This window comes from Herpailurus yagouaroundi, unplaced genomic scaffold (assembly GCF_014898765.1).
Source record: "Herpailurus yagouaroundi ecotype Mexico unplaced genomic scaffold, PumYag 141, whole genome shotgun sequence".
NCBI classification, from domain to species: Eukaryota; Metazoa; Chordata; class Mammalia; order Carnivora; family Felidae; genus Herpailurus; species Herpailurus yagouaroundi.
This window is the reverse complement of record NW_024412396.1, coordinates 37381501-37400720: the sequence shown is the minus strand read 5'-3', so window position 1 is coordinate 37400720 and position 19220 is coordinate 37381501. Positions and strand designations below refer to the sequence as shown.

Below are 19220 nucleotides of genomic sequence, written 5' to 3'. Positions count from 1 at the left end.
ATTTCTTGCAGCTACATTAAAAAAGCCCCTCCCGGTAGTTCCCCATTGCACAAGAAGCCCATTTGTAGCAAGACACTTCAGGCAAGCAAGCCACTATGCAAAACATTTTTGGCTCTTTCTGCTGCCTGACAGGTGGCTGCTGGTTGATGTTGGAATAGGAAGTTTTATATGATAGCGTTGACGGTGCTGATTCTGAAGGGGATGAGGAGTACTTTGCTGTGGCAGCTTTAGCTCCCACTCAATGCCCGCTCCCACCCCCCCAGGCTTATGGGAAAGATGAGGTGGAAGCTGGGAGAGAAGCATCGGGCCATGCTCTGCAGACTGGGGGATATTATTTTTCACTTTCTCTGCTACAGGGCTTCCCACGCCTTTTATAAATATTTATAGGACAATTTCCTTCTTGAGAGTGCCCAAGAGTGGGGGATGGTGAGGAGGATGGTTGAACTGGGAAAGTAGGGAAAAGGTGGTGCTCACATGTATGAAGATTAGAAGGTGGCAGAAAGCTCCAGAGGGCTCATTCCAGGCCAGTCCCATCACTTGCAAGAAGAGGAGTTGGACTAGACTAGAGATATTAAGTCTGGGGGCAGGGGTTTAAATTAGCAACTCCAGTCCATAGATTTCAACTGATTCTCAGAAGGTCCCTGATTCACAAAAGGTTAATCAGCACCAACCAGGATCATTTCCTAGCCCCTCCCAGAATGGATATTTAGAGTGCTAGGCTTCAAGAAATGGCAGACATCAAGCTCAGGTCGTGGGATTCAGAGGGCCAAGACAGCCACTTAGAATCATTTTCTAGCAGAGGCGAAAGGGGCTCAGCTGTCGGCAACCCCATTTTACAGAGGGAAAGCTGAGGTACAGTCAACTCAAGTGACTCTCCTAAACCACGGGGTCAGAAGATAAGTCTGGCTTAGAATCCAGGCCTGGCACAGGGAACACTGGTCTGCACTGGCCGAAAAGCCCCTTCAATCAGGCCGTCGCCTGGGAAGGGCAAGACATTTGTGGCCACAGCGCCAGGAGCCCCGCTGGTTATTTCTAGCTTGCTGAATGTCAAAAATCCAGGCCGCTTCTCACAGCAGCCTCCACTTGTCAGACCAAATCAAGGCATCCACGCGTCAAGCAGGCGAATCAGCTGCCTCCAGCACTGGCCTCGCTGCGCCCGCCCAGCGCGGTGCACCTGACCTTGTCCGGATGCAGCCGGCCAGCGAGCCCCGCCCCCGCGCCCAGGGCGACTGCTCCCACCTGCAGCCCCCGCGGTTTCTCCGTGTGGAGCCCGCTTGGCAGCCTGCCTTGGCCGACTGTGACCACAACAGCCAGCCTCCCACGGCCTTTGACCCTAGAGAGGGATTGGGTAGAACCCTCTGCCTGCTCTCTGTTCCGGTTTGGAATTTCCCACCTTCACTTGCTTTTCTTCTCAACACACTTCTCACCCTGCAGCCCAGTTCCTTTTTAGGTCCAAATCAGCAAGCTTGTTTGTGTCTGCAGAATCCTGTTTCACAGCAATTGCAAGGCAACACTAGTCCTGAGTGTCTGCTGTTAGTTTCTTGTCCCAACTTCTCTTCATTGAATATTGGAGCAACTGCTGGCTAGGCTTTGGATACAGCAGACTGACCTTGACCCTCAGGGAGCCCACAATCTTCTGGGGGAAGAGAAGGTGATGTTTTAAGCTGTGATTTGATGGTTGCTATGGAGTTTGCTAGAGGAAATGGGGGTTGGGGGCAAGGATCATCGCAGGCAGAGAGAACACCGCAAGGTGTAAGGCCTGAAAGAAGGCAGAGGGGCCACCCAGGTAAAGAGACGGGAGCAATTAGCATGTGATGAGTTGGGAAAAAGACAGAAAGGGACTTGTGAGCCAGAGAAAGGAATGTAGACTTTATCCTGACAATTCAGGGCTTTGGAGGGGGGTTTACCATTTGGTTTGGTTTTGGTTTTTTGTTTGTATGGTTTGCCTTGGAGGGTTTTTAACAAAGAAGTGACCAATCAGATTTGATTTATAGGTGGGCCTGGAGGCCCTGTAAGTCCCAATACAGGGTCAGTAGCAGCATTTTCAAGGGCAGGGGCTATGTTCTCCCACTTGGGGCTCAAATTGGGGCTCCTACTTGGGGTGATTTCTTCACCCCTTCCCTGATGCTTTTTTCCTACACCCACCCCCACTGTGACTGGTTTGTTCTTTGGCGTCCTACTGGCCCTTCCTAAACTTTAGTCAAGATACTAGGTTGACAGTATTCCCAATCTACCACCCTGTTTTCAATCATTTATTTACTCATCTCACTTATTAGAAGTTGCTATATGCCAGGTGTTGTGCCAATCACTGGGGGGTGCGGAAGGGAAGACTCACATGTTTCCTGATCTCAAAGAGCTCAGAATTTGTCCAGTAGTTCCTCCACTTGCCCATGCACCAGAATCCTCTGTAAAGTTCTGAAAAATACAGCTGATTGAATATCACTGGACTGACTAAATTGGAATCTTTGGGGGTAGGTTCCATGGAGCCATATTATTAAAACTCCCCTCCAGGTAACTCTGCTGAGCAGTTAGAACTACTGATCTTGGGAGGGATTTCTCTGATGGCTGTTTGTCTACATGGTCGATGGGGAGAACAAACCCAGAGTCTGGCTCCTAGTCATAAGATAGTCAGAAATCACTAGAAAGGAAGACAGGGGCAAGCTCAGTCCACTGACCTGTAAGCCTGGGACCTGCTGATATACCTGCCGAGAAGCAGGAGGGGTAGCGGTGGTGGGTAAATGGAAGGGCGGGGTAGAATGTATTTGGATGGTAGGGTGGCTGTGCCTGCCTAGAGTGGACAGCGCCTCTTCCTCAACCTAAATTGTGTAAATTGTCCAGTTAGAAAGCAGGAGACCAGCTTTCTGGCTTGTTGACACAAAGACTCCTTTTCAGCACCACCTTGATTGTCATGGTCAAGACCTAGGGATGTTCACACTGGCCAGTTTCAAATGGTGACTGTGATGAGTAACTAACAAATCAGCAAGCATGTTATACACGACCCACAAATCGCTACCAGTTATGTCTGAGTACTGGGGCAAACTAAAGCAAAGGGAGTCTGTTAGCTCACTGTTCCCAGAAGTAGACCCCATAAGTATAACCATCCTCCGGGGGATTCCAGGAAGGTGCCATCCTGTCCAATCATGTCTGGAATCTCACATCCCCAAGGATGGGTCTTCAAGGGGTTTGAAGGATTGGATTTCCAGTTCCACTTTCTGTCTCTTGGCAAAGACTGTTCTGAGAAATTTATCTGTTAAGTATTTATCTGTTGAAAGCTTACTGTTGGCCAGGTACTGTGAAGCCTCAGTGAATATACGTACAAGCCACTGGGAAGATAAGACACAATTTTGTGTAAAAGTAAATAAATACAGGACTTAGATATTTCCAGACCAACCTAGAAGAACTGGCTTGTGGTTGACTGGGGTTTTGTATCCTGACCACTTACTTGCCCAGTATATATTTGAGTGCACTATATTCCGGGTCATTTGCAGACATGTAAGGCATAGTCTTTGCTCTCAAGAAGCTCGCATTCCAATAGGGAACCCAGAATGTATCAGTATGGATATGTAACAAATAGTGTAGGCTGGGACGAGAGAGTGATTCAGTATCTGCTTTAGCATCAATAGGGCTTGTCCTGAAATATCCAACTTTTTTTTTCCATACCCTAGACGTCTTTTGGGAAGACAGCTCTGATCATTTTGGGATTCACCTTATTGGAATTAGTGGTCAGGACATTACAGCCTCTTCTATCACCATTATCAAACTTTGTGGTCTAGCCCCCTTGCTGGATTTCACTTCTCTCTCCATTCCTGTACATCACCTCCATTTCAGGTATACACCCATCTCTTCTACCAGGAACTGAGTCACTTTGGGTGGGAAGGTGATACAAAGAGAGAGAAGAAAAATGAATGAGTACCTGATCATCTCCAGAAAAGGGGTAAGGTGAGTGCCACTTAACAGTAGAGTCTCCTATATGCCAATTGTGCAAACTGTTCATGGGCGTTTGTTTGCTCTTCTTTTTTTTGTTTTTAATTTTTTTTTCAATGTTTTTTATTTATTTTTGGGACAGAGAGAGACAGAGCATGAATGGGGGAGGGGCAGAGAGAGAGGGAGACACAGAATCGGAAACAGGCTCCAGGCTCCGAGCCATCAGCCCAGAGCCTGACGCGGGGCTCGAACCCACGGACCGCGAGATCGTGACCTGGCTGAAGTCGGACGCTTATGTTTGCTCTTCTTTTAATCACTTCCCGGAAATACTGGTGATTTAAAATGACAGAAATCAGGACCATCAAGCCTAGAGAAGAGGGTGAGAAGTGATTTCCACCTGGACAAAGTCACTGCGTCCCTGTGCAGAGGCAGGCGCCCTGACCCCAGCCTGAAAGCTGAAGTTGGCTCAAAGGAGGCAGGTAGGAGGCCACTTCGTGTCTCACTGAGAGGAGGCAAGCTGTCTGGCTCCTGCTTAAAAACCTATGTGTGATTTTGTGATTTTTTAGTCCCGACCACAGGTAATTACAGAGGCTTTGCCTGGAGGGGGGTGGGGGGGTTGCGGAGAAGCTGCCCTCGCCACAGCAACCTTGGTGCATGGCCTCTATCGCATCTGGAGGGAGGTGCAGTCAAGCACTCAGGCCCCCCTCGCTGGTCACGCTCTTGGCTTCTTTGCGTTCCTAGCTGGGAGACACCTTTGTTCCCGTCTCCCTGTCTGAGGCTTGAGCAGCGGTCCTCTTCAGGTGCCCATCTCTGCTGAATCCTCCTTAGTGGAGGGAGGGATGGACGTGGGGGAGGAAACCCTGAAGACACTCTCTTCACTGTCTCAGTACCCAGTACTTTTCCACTCGGAGCCCTTCCCCCAGCCTTCTCCTCCAACCTCAGGGTCCATAAAGCTGCCTTTTCCTCAGGGCCTTCCTCATGAGTGAGACAAGCCTCACATCTACACTGATGCAGCTGCCCCTGACTGGTATGCAGTTCCATGGCAGAAAATGGAAAAGGGGATGGGCACCTTCTCTGATTTTAGACTCTTGCTTGTACTGTCACAGTGAGTGATTAAAGGCTTGTTGCTTTAATTGGCTACTCTGACTCCTGACAGCAAAGCCCTCTCTCCCTCTCTCTGAGCTGAGCTCCTGACAGGAGGGACTCCTCAAGCCCCCTACCCAGTGGGGAGCACACGCTTCAAGCATGGCCCCATTTCTGGTGGAGGCCATGTTCCTATTTCAGTTCTCCACTCCGTTTCTCTGTCTCTCTCACTCATACACAACAGTACCTGAGGACAAAAAGTTGCCACGGGGGGCTGGAAGGGAATCAGTAGGAAAGAGAGGAATAATGAAGCAGGCCCTGGCCAGATCCAGACTCAGAGACCAATTTCTTTCCATCTATGCTGCAGAGGAGGAATCAGAGTTGGCAAGGTGAGTGACTTCGCTCTGGCCACCCAACTAAAGCCCAGGTCCTGATGATTTCCAGGCTGCCTCCTTGATCTTGCAACCTCCTGCTACAGGTTCCGGGCAGGGCTGCGTCTCTGGGTGCCCAGGACTGTGCCCTGCCCTCTGTAGTCTGTCCTCTGAGGAGCCTCAGCCTCACTGGGGAAAGGGAGACTAGAGCAGGGCTCTAAACTTTGAGCAAACTCACCATCAGTCACCTGGAGGGCTGGGTAAAACACAGACCGCCAGCGCCACTCCCCGAGCGTCTGATTCAGTAGGTGTGGGGTAGGGTCTGAGAATTTGCGTTTCTAACAAGTGTCCAGGTGTGGCTGATGAGAACCGCTGAGCTAGACTACGAACAGCCAAAAAGCAACAGAGAAAGAAAGAATGGAAACTAAGCAAAGGAAGGAAGAAGGGAAGGGGTAGGGGTGACATCGTATCAGGGCAAGAAATCAACCTGAAGGGCTGGGCCCTGGGAGGTTTTCCTCTTCCTCAACCACCCTGATCTCAGGCTTACCCAGAAGTTTTCACAGTTTCCTTTAAACCCCTCCCCCACCCTCTGCGCTCTGGCCCACAGGTGAGGGCAAAAGCCCCACTTAAATGAGAAGCCTTAGAGCCTGCGCTTAAAAAGCCCTGAGGTGGCTTCTCTTCCAACACCGTTCTTCCTCGCTTCCTTGTTGCGATGCTGCAGGCTGCTCAACTGCCAGCTACCCATGAGCCTCAGTTCCTGAGGATAGAGTCCTGGAGGGTGGTTTTGTAGCTAACTTCCCCATCTTTCTCTGGCTGCCCCCGTGCACTCACAGGAGCCCTGGAAAGCCCAGAGAAAGGTAAAGCGGGGGGGGGGGGGCACATTACGATAGGATGGGTGGAGGAATTAAAAACCACAGCTCACGTTGACTCAGCTCATGTTTCAAGTTCTCCTGAATCATCAGTGAACGCGGACTTCAGGTCTGAATGTGGGTCATAAATGTGTTTGAATGTAACAGGATAGAGTGAGCCAGATACACAGGAGAAAAAAACCAAAACTTTCAAGTGGGTGTGAAAAAAACGACCCACCTCTCCAAATCTGTTAGCTGTTTGATTAGCTCCCGTTGGCTGTGGGAAAACCAAGGCACAAATGTTATGTCCGGGGGCCTAAAGCTGTTCCAGTGACAGCAGGAGGAGGGCTAGAGAGTAGTCGATGCAAAGGCAGAGAGCAGGAACCCTCCGCCCAGAGAAGAGGCACTGGGGGACCCTGGACGGGGTGAGGCCAGCTGGAGGCCCCCCTCCGGCTGCCTAGTGACCCACAGAGCACCAACTGACAAGCAGCTGCTGTGAGCTTCTCTGCCCCAGGCTGGCTCTGCAGGTAAGAGGCTGTTCTCATGTTGAGGAAAATACAAGCCTTGCCACTCAGAACGTAGAGACTTCTGCCTACTTTCATTGTTGCTATGAACTCCAGAAAAAAAAAAAAAATCGAAACAGTGAACAGATCTTCTGTTTCAAAAGACTGAAAATATTTCCAAAAGACCTGGGGCTCTGAGGTCTCTCCTCTGCCTGTTTCTCCAGCCCCAGGGGTGGGGAGCTACCATGCAGCACCCCCCCCCCCCTTAGTCCCTTCAGAAAAGCCTGTGTGTGGCTAGGGGGTGTTTCTCCCCACTGGAGAGGAGGCGGGTGATGCCTTGGACGTGCTTCCTTAAAGCCACAGGGAAAGAGTTTTCTGATTCACCACCAGCTGCTTCCTGGAATTGCAGCGCAGGACTGGCAAATGAATGGTGTTTTTCCAAGGTGATCCAGAGCTGTTACAACATTCCTGTTCAATACCCATCAGACCTTCCTGTAAGTCAAACCAGAAAGTTACCCAAACCATGCATTCCTGAGCAGTCAAGCACACGAGATTCCAGACACACTGTTTCCAACATGCCTCCATATCCCTCTGGAGACTTGAGGTCCAGTCACCCCCACGACCTCTGGACTTCCCTAGTGGGGCCATGCATTTGTCTGGCTGACATTGGAGTCATGTGGAAGCCTATGTACGGCTCCCAGTCATCCGGGAAGTGCAGGACTGTCCTGATTCCCCTAATAGGACTGTCAGCTGAGAAAGGAGTGGAGCCTTGAGCTTGCTTTGTTCTGCATTTCACAAAGACCCTTTCTCTTGACCTGCCCAGCTCTCCAGCTGGTCTGAATAGAAAACTATCTGGTCCCACACTGAATCAGTATTGGCTTTTTGTCAGAAGAAATAAGGCACTGGTTTGGGAGTGCCCCTGATTGACCCTTGGTCTGCGGGCGCTTGCTCTCTCTCTCTCTGTCTCTGTCTGTCTGTCTGTCTCTCTCTCTCCCATAAAGGAGGCATGAAGGAGAATCCAAGTCTCTCTGCTGCTTTTGAGTGTAGAGGCTTTCACTTGGGATGTACAGAGAGGGGAGAGGAGAAATTCTGGACTTGTTCTGCCTCGGAGACCACACTGCAGTGGGAAACATGGAAAAATAAACCTACTTGGTTCTACTTTCCTTATCCCTTCCCCAGTAAATGGAAAGCTACTCAGAGTGGATGTGTCTGGGGAATAAACCAGCTGGAACTGAGGACTGGGGCCTGCTCTTAACAGTGACTGAACTCCAAGCCTCCTCTAGGATGAACTGCAATAAGGCCTCCCCCACATTCCCCCTCCCCCTTGACTGATGGCTTATGGAACCTTTAGTTGGGAAATGCTGACCAAGCTGAAGGCCCCTGCTTTTAAACCCAATTCCTCCGTTACGGCAACTATAACTATAATTTGCACGGAGAGTTAAGAGTTTACAAGGTATCCTATTTTTATCCTCGTCACAGTCTTCTGAAGTAGGTATTATCATTGCTGTTGAATCAGTAAAGACAGCCAGGTTTGGGAGGGTTGGCCCAGGGTGAATGCGGAGTCAGGTTTTACATCCATGTCTCCTGACTCCGTATTCTTCAGAAGCATGGCATGATTGGCTGGGAAATCATATTTTCTAGGGTAAGGTGAGCCAGCTAAACCAGAGTTGGAGGATTGTGATTGGTGTTTGGCTTCTTTGACAGGTGTTTCCTGTTGAGTGCAGGCTGACTTCCATCGGTGACATGGGCCGGACCGCTGGGGCAGCATCTGTTCTGTGGGTCCCGGTATACGCATTAGCTTTCTCAAGGCACTAACATTTTGAGAAGATACAGATTAAATGGAGAAGTCTGCTGAGCCTGTGGCTTTGTGGCAGTGTTGGTCTGCAATAGGCACATGTGATATTGTGATTTACAATGTATATTTGGTTTGTGATCCATTCCTGGCACAGAGCTCCTAAAACACTTGGAATTTCCTGTGATAGCAATGAAGGTGTCTTTTGTGATGTTAATGGGGTGATTTTTTTATTTTTTTTTGAAGACCTCTAAGGACAGGACTGCTTGCCAGTGGAACCAACTACCTAACTAGAGAGTTAGAATGTGCAGTCTCACTCCTCCCCCATCCCTCCTATCCTCCCTCCAGTGAGAGGAGAGGGGCTGGAGATTGAGTTCAGTCATCAATGACCAATGATGTAATCAATCATGCCTACTTACTAAGGCCTCCATTACAAACCCAATGAGCTTCTGAGTTGGTGAATACTTGGAGATCTGGTGAAAGTAATGCACTCTGAGACACATGGAAGCTCTATACCTTTCCCAACACCTTGCCCTATGTATATGTCTCTTCTATCTGGCTGTTCTTGAATTAGATCTTTTTTATTTTTTGAGAGAGAGCATGCATGCATGCATGGGAAGGGGAGGAGAAGGAGAGACAGAAAATCTGTCCCCTCACTCAGTGGGGAGCCAGCATGGGGCTCTATCCCATGATCATGAGGTCACGACCCAAGCTAAAATCAAGAGCCCGATGCTTAACCAACTGAGCCACCCAAGCACCACATATCCTTTTATAATAAACCAGTAATCTAGTAAGTAAAAGCTTCTCTGAGTTGTGTGAGCTGTTTTAGCAAATTAATTAAAACCAAGGAGCAGGTAGTGGGGACTTCCACCCTATAGCTTATTGGTCAGAAGCACAGGTGATAATCTGGACTTGCAAGTGGCATGGGTGGGGCAGTCTTGGCCTTAACCTGTGGGAGCTGACTTGACCTCCACATAGATAGTGGCATAATTGACTTGCTTTGTAAGACCCTCAGCTGGACTTGCTGGGAATTACCCCCCTCATCCAAATTCCTGACCAGAATCTTAGTGGTTCTTACAGGGCTCATGCCAGTGCAGTAGCTCAGGAAGAGCACAACAAACAGGGAAGCATGTCTTATATTCTCTGTGTATCTGTATAAGTTGCAAAAGCTTTTTATTTCCCCTAAGGAATATTTCTTTTTGAGGAGTGTTAATTCAAAATGTTATTGTCTATTAATAATTTTACTATTTTTTTGAGGTATGCTTGACATGACCTCTATTGGTTTCAGGTACACAAAATCATTTGGTGTAGTGTATGTTGTGAGATGATTAGCACAATTAGTTAATATCCATCACTTAGCCTCAACTTTTGTTTTTTTCCTGTGATAAGAAATTGTAAGATTTATGCTCTTGGCAACTTTCAAATGTACAATACAGAATGGTTAACTATAGTCACATGCTGTACATTACATCCCCAGGACCTGTTTATCTGATCACTGGAAGTTTCACCCATTTCACCACACTGCCTGCCTCTGGCAACCACTAACCTGCTCTCTGTATCTTTGAGTTTGGCTTTTGTTGTTGTTTTAGATTCCACGTATAAGTGAGATCATACAGTGTCTTTCTCTTTCTGACTTACTCCACTTAATACCCTAAGGTACATCCATGTTGCTGCAAATGGCAAGATTTTACTACTTTTTATGGCTGAATGATACTCTATTTTGTGTGTGTGTTTGCCTCTCTTATCCATCCACCTGTTGATGGACATTTTGGTTGTTTCATGTCTTGACTGTTGGGAATAATGCCACAGTGAATTAACATGGGGTATATGTATCTCTTCAAAATAGTAACTTTGTTTCCTTCACGAAAATGCCCAAAAGTAGAACTGTTGGATCATATGGTAGTACTATTTTTAATATGAGGAAACTCTATATTTTTTTTTTCATAGTGGCTACATCAGTTCACATTCTCGCCAACAGGGCACAGGGTTTCCTTTTCTCTACATCCTTGCCAACACTTGTTTCTTGTGTTTTTTTTTTTTTAATGTTTATTTATTTTTGAGAGTGAGAGAGAGAAAGGGAAACACAGAATCCAAAACAGGCTCCAGGCTCTGAGCTGTCAGCACAGAGCCTCACACAGGGCTCGAACCCATGAACCACGAGATCACGACCCGAGCCAAACTGGGACACTTAACTGACTTAGCCACCCAGGTGCCACTTGTCATTTTGATAATAGTCATACTAGCAGGTGTGATGTGATCTCCTGTGGCTTTGATTTGTACTTCCCTGAAATTTGTGATACTGAGCACCTCTTTATGGATCTGCTGGCCATTTTGTATATTTTCTTTGGAAAAATGTGTATTCAGATCCTCCGCCCATTGAAAAAAATCAGGTTGTGGAGCGCCTGGGTGGCTCAGTCAGACTCCGGCTCAGGTCATGATTTCACAGTTAGTGAGTTCAAGTCCATTTGCGGCTCACCACTGTCAGTGCGGATGGAGCCTGCTTCGGATCCTCTGTTTCCCCCTCTCTCTTTCTCTGCCCCTCCCCTGCTTGCGTTCTCTATCAAAAATAAAATAAAACATTTTTTAAAAAATCAAGTTTTTTTTTTGTTTTTGTTTTTTGCTATCAAGTTGTATGAGTTCTTTATGTATTTTGGATATTACCCCCCCATCAGATGACATGCAAATATTTTCTTCTGTTTTGTAGGTTGCCTTTTCATTTTGTTAATGGTTTCTTTTTAGTATAGAGAACCTTTCAGTCTGATGGAATCCCACTTGTTTATTTTCACATTTGTTTCCTTTGCTTTGGGGTGTCAAATCCAAAACAATCATTGCAAATACTGATGGCAATGACCTTACCCCTATCTCCCCCCCCCCCCGCCTTTTTTTAAGGAGTTCTAAGGTTTTTAGGTCTTACATTCTGTTTTTAACCCATTTTGAGTTGGTGTGTGTATGTATGTGTAGTATAAGACGGTGACCCAGTTTCATTCTTTTGCTGTGGCTGTCCAATTTTCCTAACCCCATTTAGTAAAGCGATTATCCTTTTCCTACTGTATTTGCTTGGCTCCTTTGTCATAAGTTGAACATATATGGTGATTCCCATTTATAGGCTCTCCATTTTACTCCATTGATCTATCTTTTTATGCTACTACTTTACTATTTTGATTAGTATAGCTTTTTCTTTTAATGAGAAAGTTATTGTCAAATTGGTTTCCATACAACACCTAGGGCTCATCCCACCAGGTGCCCTCCTCAATGCCCATCACCCACTTTCCCTTCCCTCCCACCCCCCATCAACCCTCAGTTTATTCTCAGTCTTTACGAGTCTCTTACGGTTTGCCTCCCTCCCTTACTTTTTTTTTTCCTTCCCCTCCCCCATGGTCTTCTGTCAAGTTTCTCAGGATCCACATAAGAGTGAAAACATATGGTATCTGTCTTTCTTTGTATTACTTATTTCACTTAGCATAACACTCTCCAGTTCTACCCATGTTGCTACAAAAGACCATATTTCATTCTTATTGCCAAGTAGTATTCCATTGTGTATATAAACCACAACTTCTTTATCCATTCATCAGTTGATGGACATTTAGGGTCTTTCCATAATTTGGCTGTTGAAAGGGTTGCTATAAACATTGGGGTTCAAGTGCCCCTGTGCATCAGCACTCCTGTATCCCTTGGGTAAATTCCTAGCAGTGCTATTGCTGGGTCATAGGGTAGATCTATTCTTAATTTTTTGAGGAACCTCCACACTGTTTTCCAGAGTGGCTGTGCCAGTTTGCATTCCCACCAACAGTGCAAGAGGGTTCCCGTTTCTCCACATCTTTGCCAGCATCTATAGTCTCCTGATTTGTTCATTTTAGCCACTCTGAGTGGTGTGAGGTGATATCTGAGTGTGGTTTTGATTTGTATTTCCCTGATGAGGAGTGATGTTGAGCATTTTTTCATGTGCCTATTGGCCATCTGGATGTCTTCTTTAGAGAAGTGTTTATTGGTGTCTTCTGCCCATTTCTTCACTGGATTATTTATTTTTCATGTGTTGAGTTTGGTGAGCTCTTTATAGATTTTGGATACTAGCCCTTTGTCTGATATGTCATTTGCAAATATATTTTCCCATTCCATTGGTTGCCTTTTAGTTTTGTTGATTGTTTCCTTTGCTGTGCAGAAGATTTTTATCTTCGTGAGGTCCCAATAGTTCATTTTTGCTTTTAATTCCCTTGCCTTTGGAGATGCGTTGAGTAAGAAATTGCTGCGGTTGAGGTCAGAGTTTTCTCCTGCTTTCTCCTCTAGGGTTTTGATGGTTTCCTGTCTCACATTCAGGTCCTTTATCCATTTTGAGTTTATTTTTGTGAATGGTGTAAGAAAGTGTTCTAGTTTCATTCTTTTGCATGTTGCTGTCCAGTTCTCCCAGCACCATTTGTTAAAGAGACTGTCTTTTTTCCATTGGATATTCTTTCCTGCTTTGTGAAAGGTTAATTCGCCATACTTTTGTGAGTCCAATTCTGGAGTCTATTCTATTCCATTGGTCTATGTGTCTGTTTGTGTGCCAATACCATGCTGTCTCGATGATTACAGCTTTGTAGTAGAGGCTAAAGTCTGGGATTGTGATGCCTCCCGCTTTGGTCTTCTTCAAAATTACTTTGGCTACTCGGGGTCTTTTGTGGTTCCATACAAATTTTAGGATTGCTTGTTCTAGTTTGAGAAGAATGCTGGCGCAATTTTGATTGGGATTGCATTGAATATGTAGATTGCTTTGGATAGTATTGACATTTTAACAGTATTTATTCTTCCAATCCATGAGCACGGAATGTTTTTCCATTTCTTTGTATCTTCTTCAGTTTCCTTCACAAGCTTTCTATAGTTTTCAGCATACAGATCTTTTACATCTTTGGTTAGGTTTATTCCTAGCTATTTTATGATTCTTGGTGCAGTTGTGAATGGGATCAGTTTGTCTTTCTGTTGCTTCATTATTAGTGTATAAGAATGCAACTGATTTCTGTACATTGATTTTGTATCCTGCGACTTTGAATTCATGTATCAGTTCTAGCAGACTTTTGGTGGAGTCTGTCATGTTTTCCACATATAATGTCATCTGCAAACAGTGAAAGTTTAACTTCATCTTTGCCAGTTTTGATGTCTTTGATTTCCTTTTGTTGTCTGATTGCTGATGCTAGAACTTCCAACACTATGTTAAACAACAGAGGTAAGAGTGGACATCCCTGTCATGTTCTTGATCTCGGGGGAAAGCTGTCAGTTTTTCTCCATTGAGGATGATATTAGCTGTGGGCTTTTCATAAATGGCTTTTATGATGTTTAAGTATGTTCCTTCTATCCCGACTTTCTCAAGGGTTTTTATTAAGAAAGGATGCAGAATTTTGTCAAATGCTTTTTCTGCATCAATTGACAGGATCATATGGTTCTTTTCTTTTATTAATGTGATGTATCCCACTGATTGATTTGCGAATATGGAGCCAGCCCTGCAGCCCAGGAATGAATCCCACTTGATCATCTATTTGCCATCTACAGGAGACTCCTTTTAGACCTGAGGACACCTTCAGATTGAAAGTGAGGGGATGGAGAACTATCTATCATGCTACTGGAAGTCAAAAGAAAGCTGGAGTAACCATACTTATATTAGACAAACTAGACTTTAAATTAAAGGCTGTAACAAGAGATGAAGAAGGGCATTATATAATTATAGGGTCTATCCATCAGGAAGACCTAACAACTATAAATGTCTATGTGCTGAATATGGGAGCCCCCAAATATATAAAACAATTAATCACAAACATAAGCAACCTTATTGATAAGAATGTGATAATTGCAGGGGACTTTAATACCCCACTTACAACAATGGATAGATCATCTAGACACAGAATAAATAAACAAGGGCCCTGAATGATACATTGGATCAGATGGACTTGACAGATATATTTAGAACTCTGCATCCCAAAGCAACAGAATATACTTTCTTCTCAAGTGCGCATGGAACATTCTCCAAGATAGATCACATACTGGGTCACAAAACAGTCCTTCATAAGTATAAAAGAATTGAGATCATACCATGTACACTTTCAGATCACAATGCTATGAAACTTGAAATCAACCACAGGAAAAAGTCTGGAAAACTTCCAAAAGCATGGAGGTTACAGAACACCTTACTAAAGAATGAATGGGTCAACTAGGCAATTAGAGAAGGAATTAAAAAATATATGGAAACAAATGAAAATGAAAATACAACAATCCAAATGCTTTGGGGTGCAGCAAACCCTTTGGGATGTTGTAAGAGGAAAATACATTGCAATCCAGGCCTATCTCAAGAAACAAGGAAAATCCCAAATACAAATCTAACAGCACACCTAAAGGAAATAGAAGCAGAACAGCAAAGACACTACAAACCCAGCAGAAGAGAAATACTAAAGATCAGAGCAGAAATAATATAGAATCTAAAAAACTGTAGAGCAGATCAATGAAACCAAGAGTTGGTTTTTTGAAAAAAATAAACAAAATTGAGAAACCTCTAGCCAGGCTTCTCAAAAAGAAAAGGGAAATGACCCAAATAGATCATGAATTAGAATGGAATTATTACAACCAGTCCCTCAGAAATACAAGCAATTATCAGGGAATGCTATGAAAAATTTTATGCCAACACACTGGACAATCTGGAAGAAATGGACAAATGCCTAAACTCCCAGACACTTCAAAACTCAAACAGGAAGAAATAGAAAATTTGAACAGACCCATAACCAGTGAAGAAATTGAATCAGTTATCAAAAATTCCCCAACAAATAAGAGTCCAGGACTAGATGACTTCTCTGGGGAATTCTACCAGACGTTTAAAGCAGAGATAATACCTATCCTTCTCAAGCTGTTCCAAAAAGTAGAAAGGGAAGGAAAACTTTCAGACTGATTCTATGAAGCCAGCATTACTTTAATTCCCAAACCAGAGACCAAGCAAAAAATAAGAGAACTATAAGCCAATATCCCTGATGAATATGGATGCAAAAATTCTCAACAAGATACTAGCAAATCGAATTCAACAACATATATCTTTTTAATATAGTTTAAAATCAGCGACCATGATGCCTCCAGCTTTGTTGTTCTTTATTGAGATTGGTTTGGCTATTTGAGGTCTTGTGTGGTTCCATACAAATTTTAGATTATTCTATATCTGTGAAAAATGCCATTGGAAGTTTGACAGAGACTGCATTCAATCTGTAGATTGTTTTGGGTAGTGTGGACATTTTAACAGTACTCTTCAAATCCATGAACATGGAATATCTTTCCATTTATTCTTCTTCATTTTCTTTCATCAATGTCCATAGCTTTCAATGCATGGGTCTTTGATCTTCATGGTTAAGTTTATTCCTAGGTACTTTTTTTTTGTTTTTGATGCATTTGATGGCGGGGGGTGGGGGAAGTTTTCTTTTTCAGATACCTTATTGTTAGTGTACAGAAACACAACTAATCTTTGTTGATTTTTGTATCCTACATCTTCACTGAACCTGATTATTCTAACAGTTTTTTGGTGGAGTGTTTAGGGTTTTTCTATATATAATATGTCCTCTGTAATAGAAATAATAATTTTACTTTTTCCTTTCTGATTTGTATGTTTTTTTATTTCTTTGTCTTGCCTAATTGCTATAATTAAGACAACCAGTGCTGTGTTGGATAGGAAGGGCAAGAGTTTTGTTCCTGATATTAAGAGGAAAAGCTTTCAGTTTTTCACTTTTTAGTATGCAGTTAGCTGTGGAATTGTCATATATGTGGTCTTTATTATGTTGAGGTACATTCTCTCTATACCCAATTTGTTGAAGGTTTTTATAATGAAAGGAGGATGAATTTTGTCAAATGCTTTTTCTGCATCTATTCAGATGATCATATATGACTTATATTCATTTTTAATGAGGTGTATCAAATTGATGTTGTAGATGTTGAACCATTTTTGCATTCCTGGAATAAATCACACTTGATCATGGTGTATGATCCTTTTAATGTATTGTTGACTTCAGTTTGCTTATATTTTGTTGGAGACTTTTGCACCTGTGTTCATCAGGGATATTGGCCTGCAATTTTCTTTTCTTACAGTGACCTTCTCTGGTTTTGGTATCAGGGTAATGCTGGACTCATAAAATGAATTTGGAAGTGTTTTTTTCCTATTCTAGTTTTGGAAGAGTTTGAGAAAGATTGGTACTAATTCTTTAAATGTTTGATAGAATTCACCAGTGAAGCCATCTACCCTTACACTATTGTTTGAGAACTCTTAAATTCTTGGTTTGGGGTGCCTGGGGGGCTCGATCAGTTGAGCGTCCGCCTTTGGGTCAGGTCATGATCTCACAGTTCATGAGTTCGAGCCCCGCATCAGGCTCTATGTTGACAGCTCAGAGCCTGGGGCTGGCTTTGGATTCTGTGTCTCCCTCTCTCTCTGTCCTCTCCCCACCCACACTCTGTCTATCTCTCAAAATAAATACTAAATTTATTGATTCACCCCCTTACTAGTAATCTCTTGGTTTAAGATTTTCTGTTTCTTCATGATTCAGTCTTGGTAGGTTGTATCTTCCTAGGTATTTATCTATTCTAGGTTGTCCAATATATTGGTGTATACAGGCATACTTCAGAGATCTTGTGGTCCAGACCACTGCAATAAAGAGAGTACTGCAATAGAGTCAAATGAATTTTTTTGTTTCTCAATGCACATAAAAGTTTACACTATAGCCTATTAAGTGTGCAATAATATGTCTAGAAATGCATATACTTTAAAATAATGCTTAAAAAATGCTAACCATTATCTGAGCTTTCCACAAATTGTCATCTTTTTGCTGGTGGAAGTTCTTGCTTTGATGTTAGTGGTTCCTGACTGATAGTGTGGTGATTCCTAAAGGATGGGATGGCTGTGGGAAGATCTTAAAATAAGTCAACAATGAAGTTTGCTGCACTCACTCTCTGCCTTTCACAAATGATTGCTCTGTAGCATGTAATACTGATTGAAAGCATTTTATCCACAGTAGAACTTCTTTCAAAAATGGAGTCAATCCTTTCAAACCCCACCAATGCTTTATCAACAAAATCTATGCAATATTCTAAATCCTTTGTTGTTGTTTCAACAAACTTCACAACATCTTCACCGGGAGTAGATTCCACCTCAAGAAACTACTATCTTTGTTTATCTATAAGAAGCAATTCCTCGTCCTTTCAAGTTTGATTTTGTAGAAATTCAGGCTCTACTTTAGGCTCTACTTCTAATTCCAGATCTCTTGCTATTTCTCTCACATCTGCAGTTACTGCCTCCACTGAAGTCTTGAACCCCTCAAAGTCCTTCCTGAGACTTGGACTCAACATCTTCCAAACTCCTGTTAATGTTGATATTTTTTGACCCCTTCCCATGAATCACAAATGTTCTTCATGGTATCTAGAATGGTGAATTCTTTCCAAAAGGCTTCCAAGTTACTTTGCCCAGATCTATTATAGGAATCCCTACCTATGGTACCTATGAAATACATTTCTTAAACAATAGTTCAATTTCAAAATTACTTCTTGATCCATGAGCTGCAGGATGGATTTTGTGTTAGCAGATATGAACAATAACCTTAATTGCACTACTCTTGGGTGAGTAGTCAGTAAATGGTAATATTTTGAAAGGAATCTTAACAGCAGGTCTCAAAGTGGGTACAAAATGTTCAGTAAACCACATTGTAAACAGATGTTTGTAATATAGACTTAGCTCTTCTATTTATAGAATACAGGCACAGTAGATTTAACATAATTCTTAAGAGTCTCTAAGATTTTCAGAAGAGTCAATAAGCATTGGTTCAACTTAGTTACCAGATATATTGGCTCCTAACAAAAGAGCCAGCCTGTCCTTTTGAAGCTTTGAAGTCAGGCATTTGCTTCTCCTTAATTTTATTTATTGAAGTATACTTGACACACAATGTTACATTAGTTTCAGGTGTAAACATAGTGATTTGTGTAGCTACTATCTGTCACCATACTGCCCTATTACAATACCATTGACTATATTCTCTATGCTGTACCTTTTATCCCCATGTCTGGAACGAGTTTCTTTGTATTTCAGGTGCCCTTTTATTTTTCTAATTTAAATACTTTTTATTTGAGTATTTGAGTAAAGTTGATACGATGTTACATTATTTTCAGATGTGCAACATAATGATTTGACAAGTTTATACATTATGCTATGCTTACCACAAGTGTAGCTATCATCTCTTACCATATAACACTATTACAGTATCATTGATTATATTCCCTGTGCTGTGCTTTTTATCTCCATGACCTTCATTCCATAACTAGAAGTCTATCTCTTACTTCCCTTCACCAATTTTGCCCATCTGAACACCCCCTTCCGCTCTAGCAAGCATCAGTTTGTTCTCCGTATTATAGGTCTGATTCTGTTTTGTTTTTTCATTTTTGTTTTTGTTTTGTTTTAGATTCCACATATAAGTGAAAGAATATGGTATTTGTGTTTCTCAGTCTATTTTATTTAGAATAATACCCTCTAGGTCTCCAGTTGTCTCAAATGGCAAGATCTCTTTTTTATGGCCAATGTTCCATTGTGTGGAATCTATCAATGGACATTTAGGTTGCTTCCATATCTTGGCTATTGTAAATAATGCTACTATAAACATATAGGTGCATACATCTTTTCAAATTAGTGCTTTTGTTTTCTTTGGGTAAAAATCTAGTGTACCAC

At 43.2% G+C, this 19220-nt stretch overlaps 2 long non-coding RNA genes across 2 annotated transcripts in view; both read left to right on the top strand.

Moving 5' to 3' along the window:
- The window catches only part of LOC121031869 (uncharacterized), a 171555-nt gene that overhangs the window by 90643 nt on the left and 61692 nt on the right, over positions 1-19220 (top strand). The window contains exon 5 of the long non-coding RNA XR_005790942.1: positions 3853-3939. This is a non-coding gene — a long non-coding RNA (uncharacterized LOC121031869). The remainder of the gene's footprint in view (positions 1-3852; positions 3940-19220) is intronic.
- On the top strand, positions 6279-8738 carry LOC121031870 (uncharacterized). The gene is made up of 2 exons (XR_005790943.1): positions 6279-6753; positions 8434-8738. It is a non-coding gene; the product is annotated as an uncharacterized LOC121031870 (long non-coding RNA).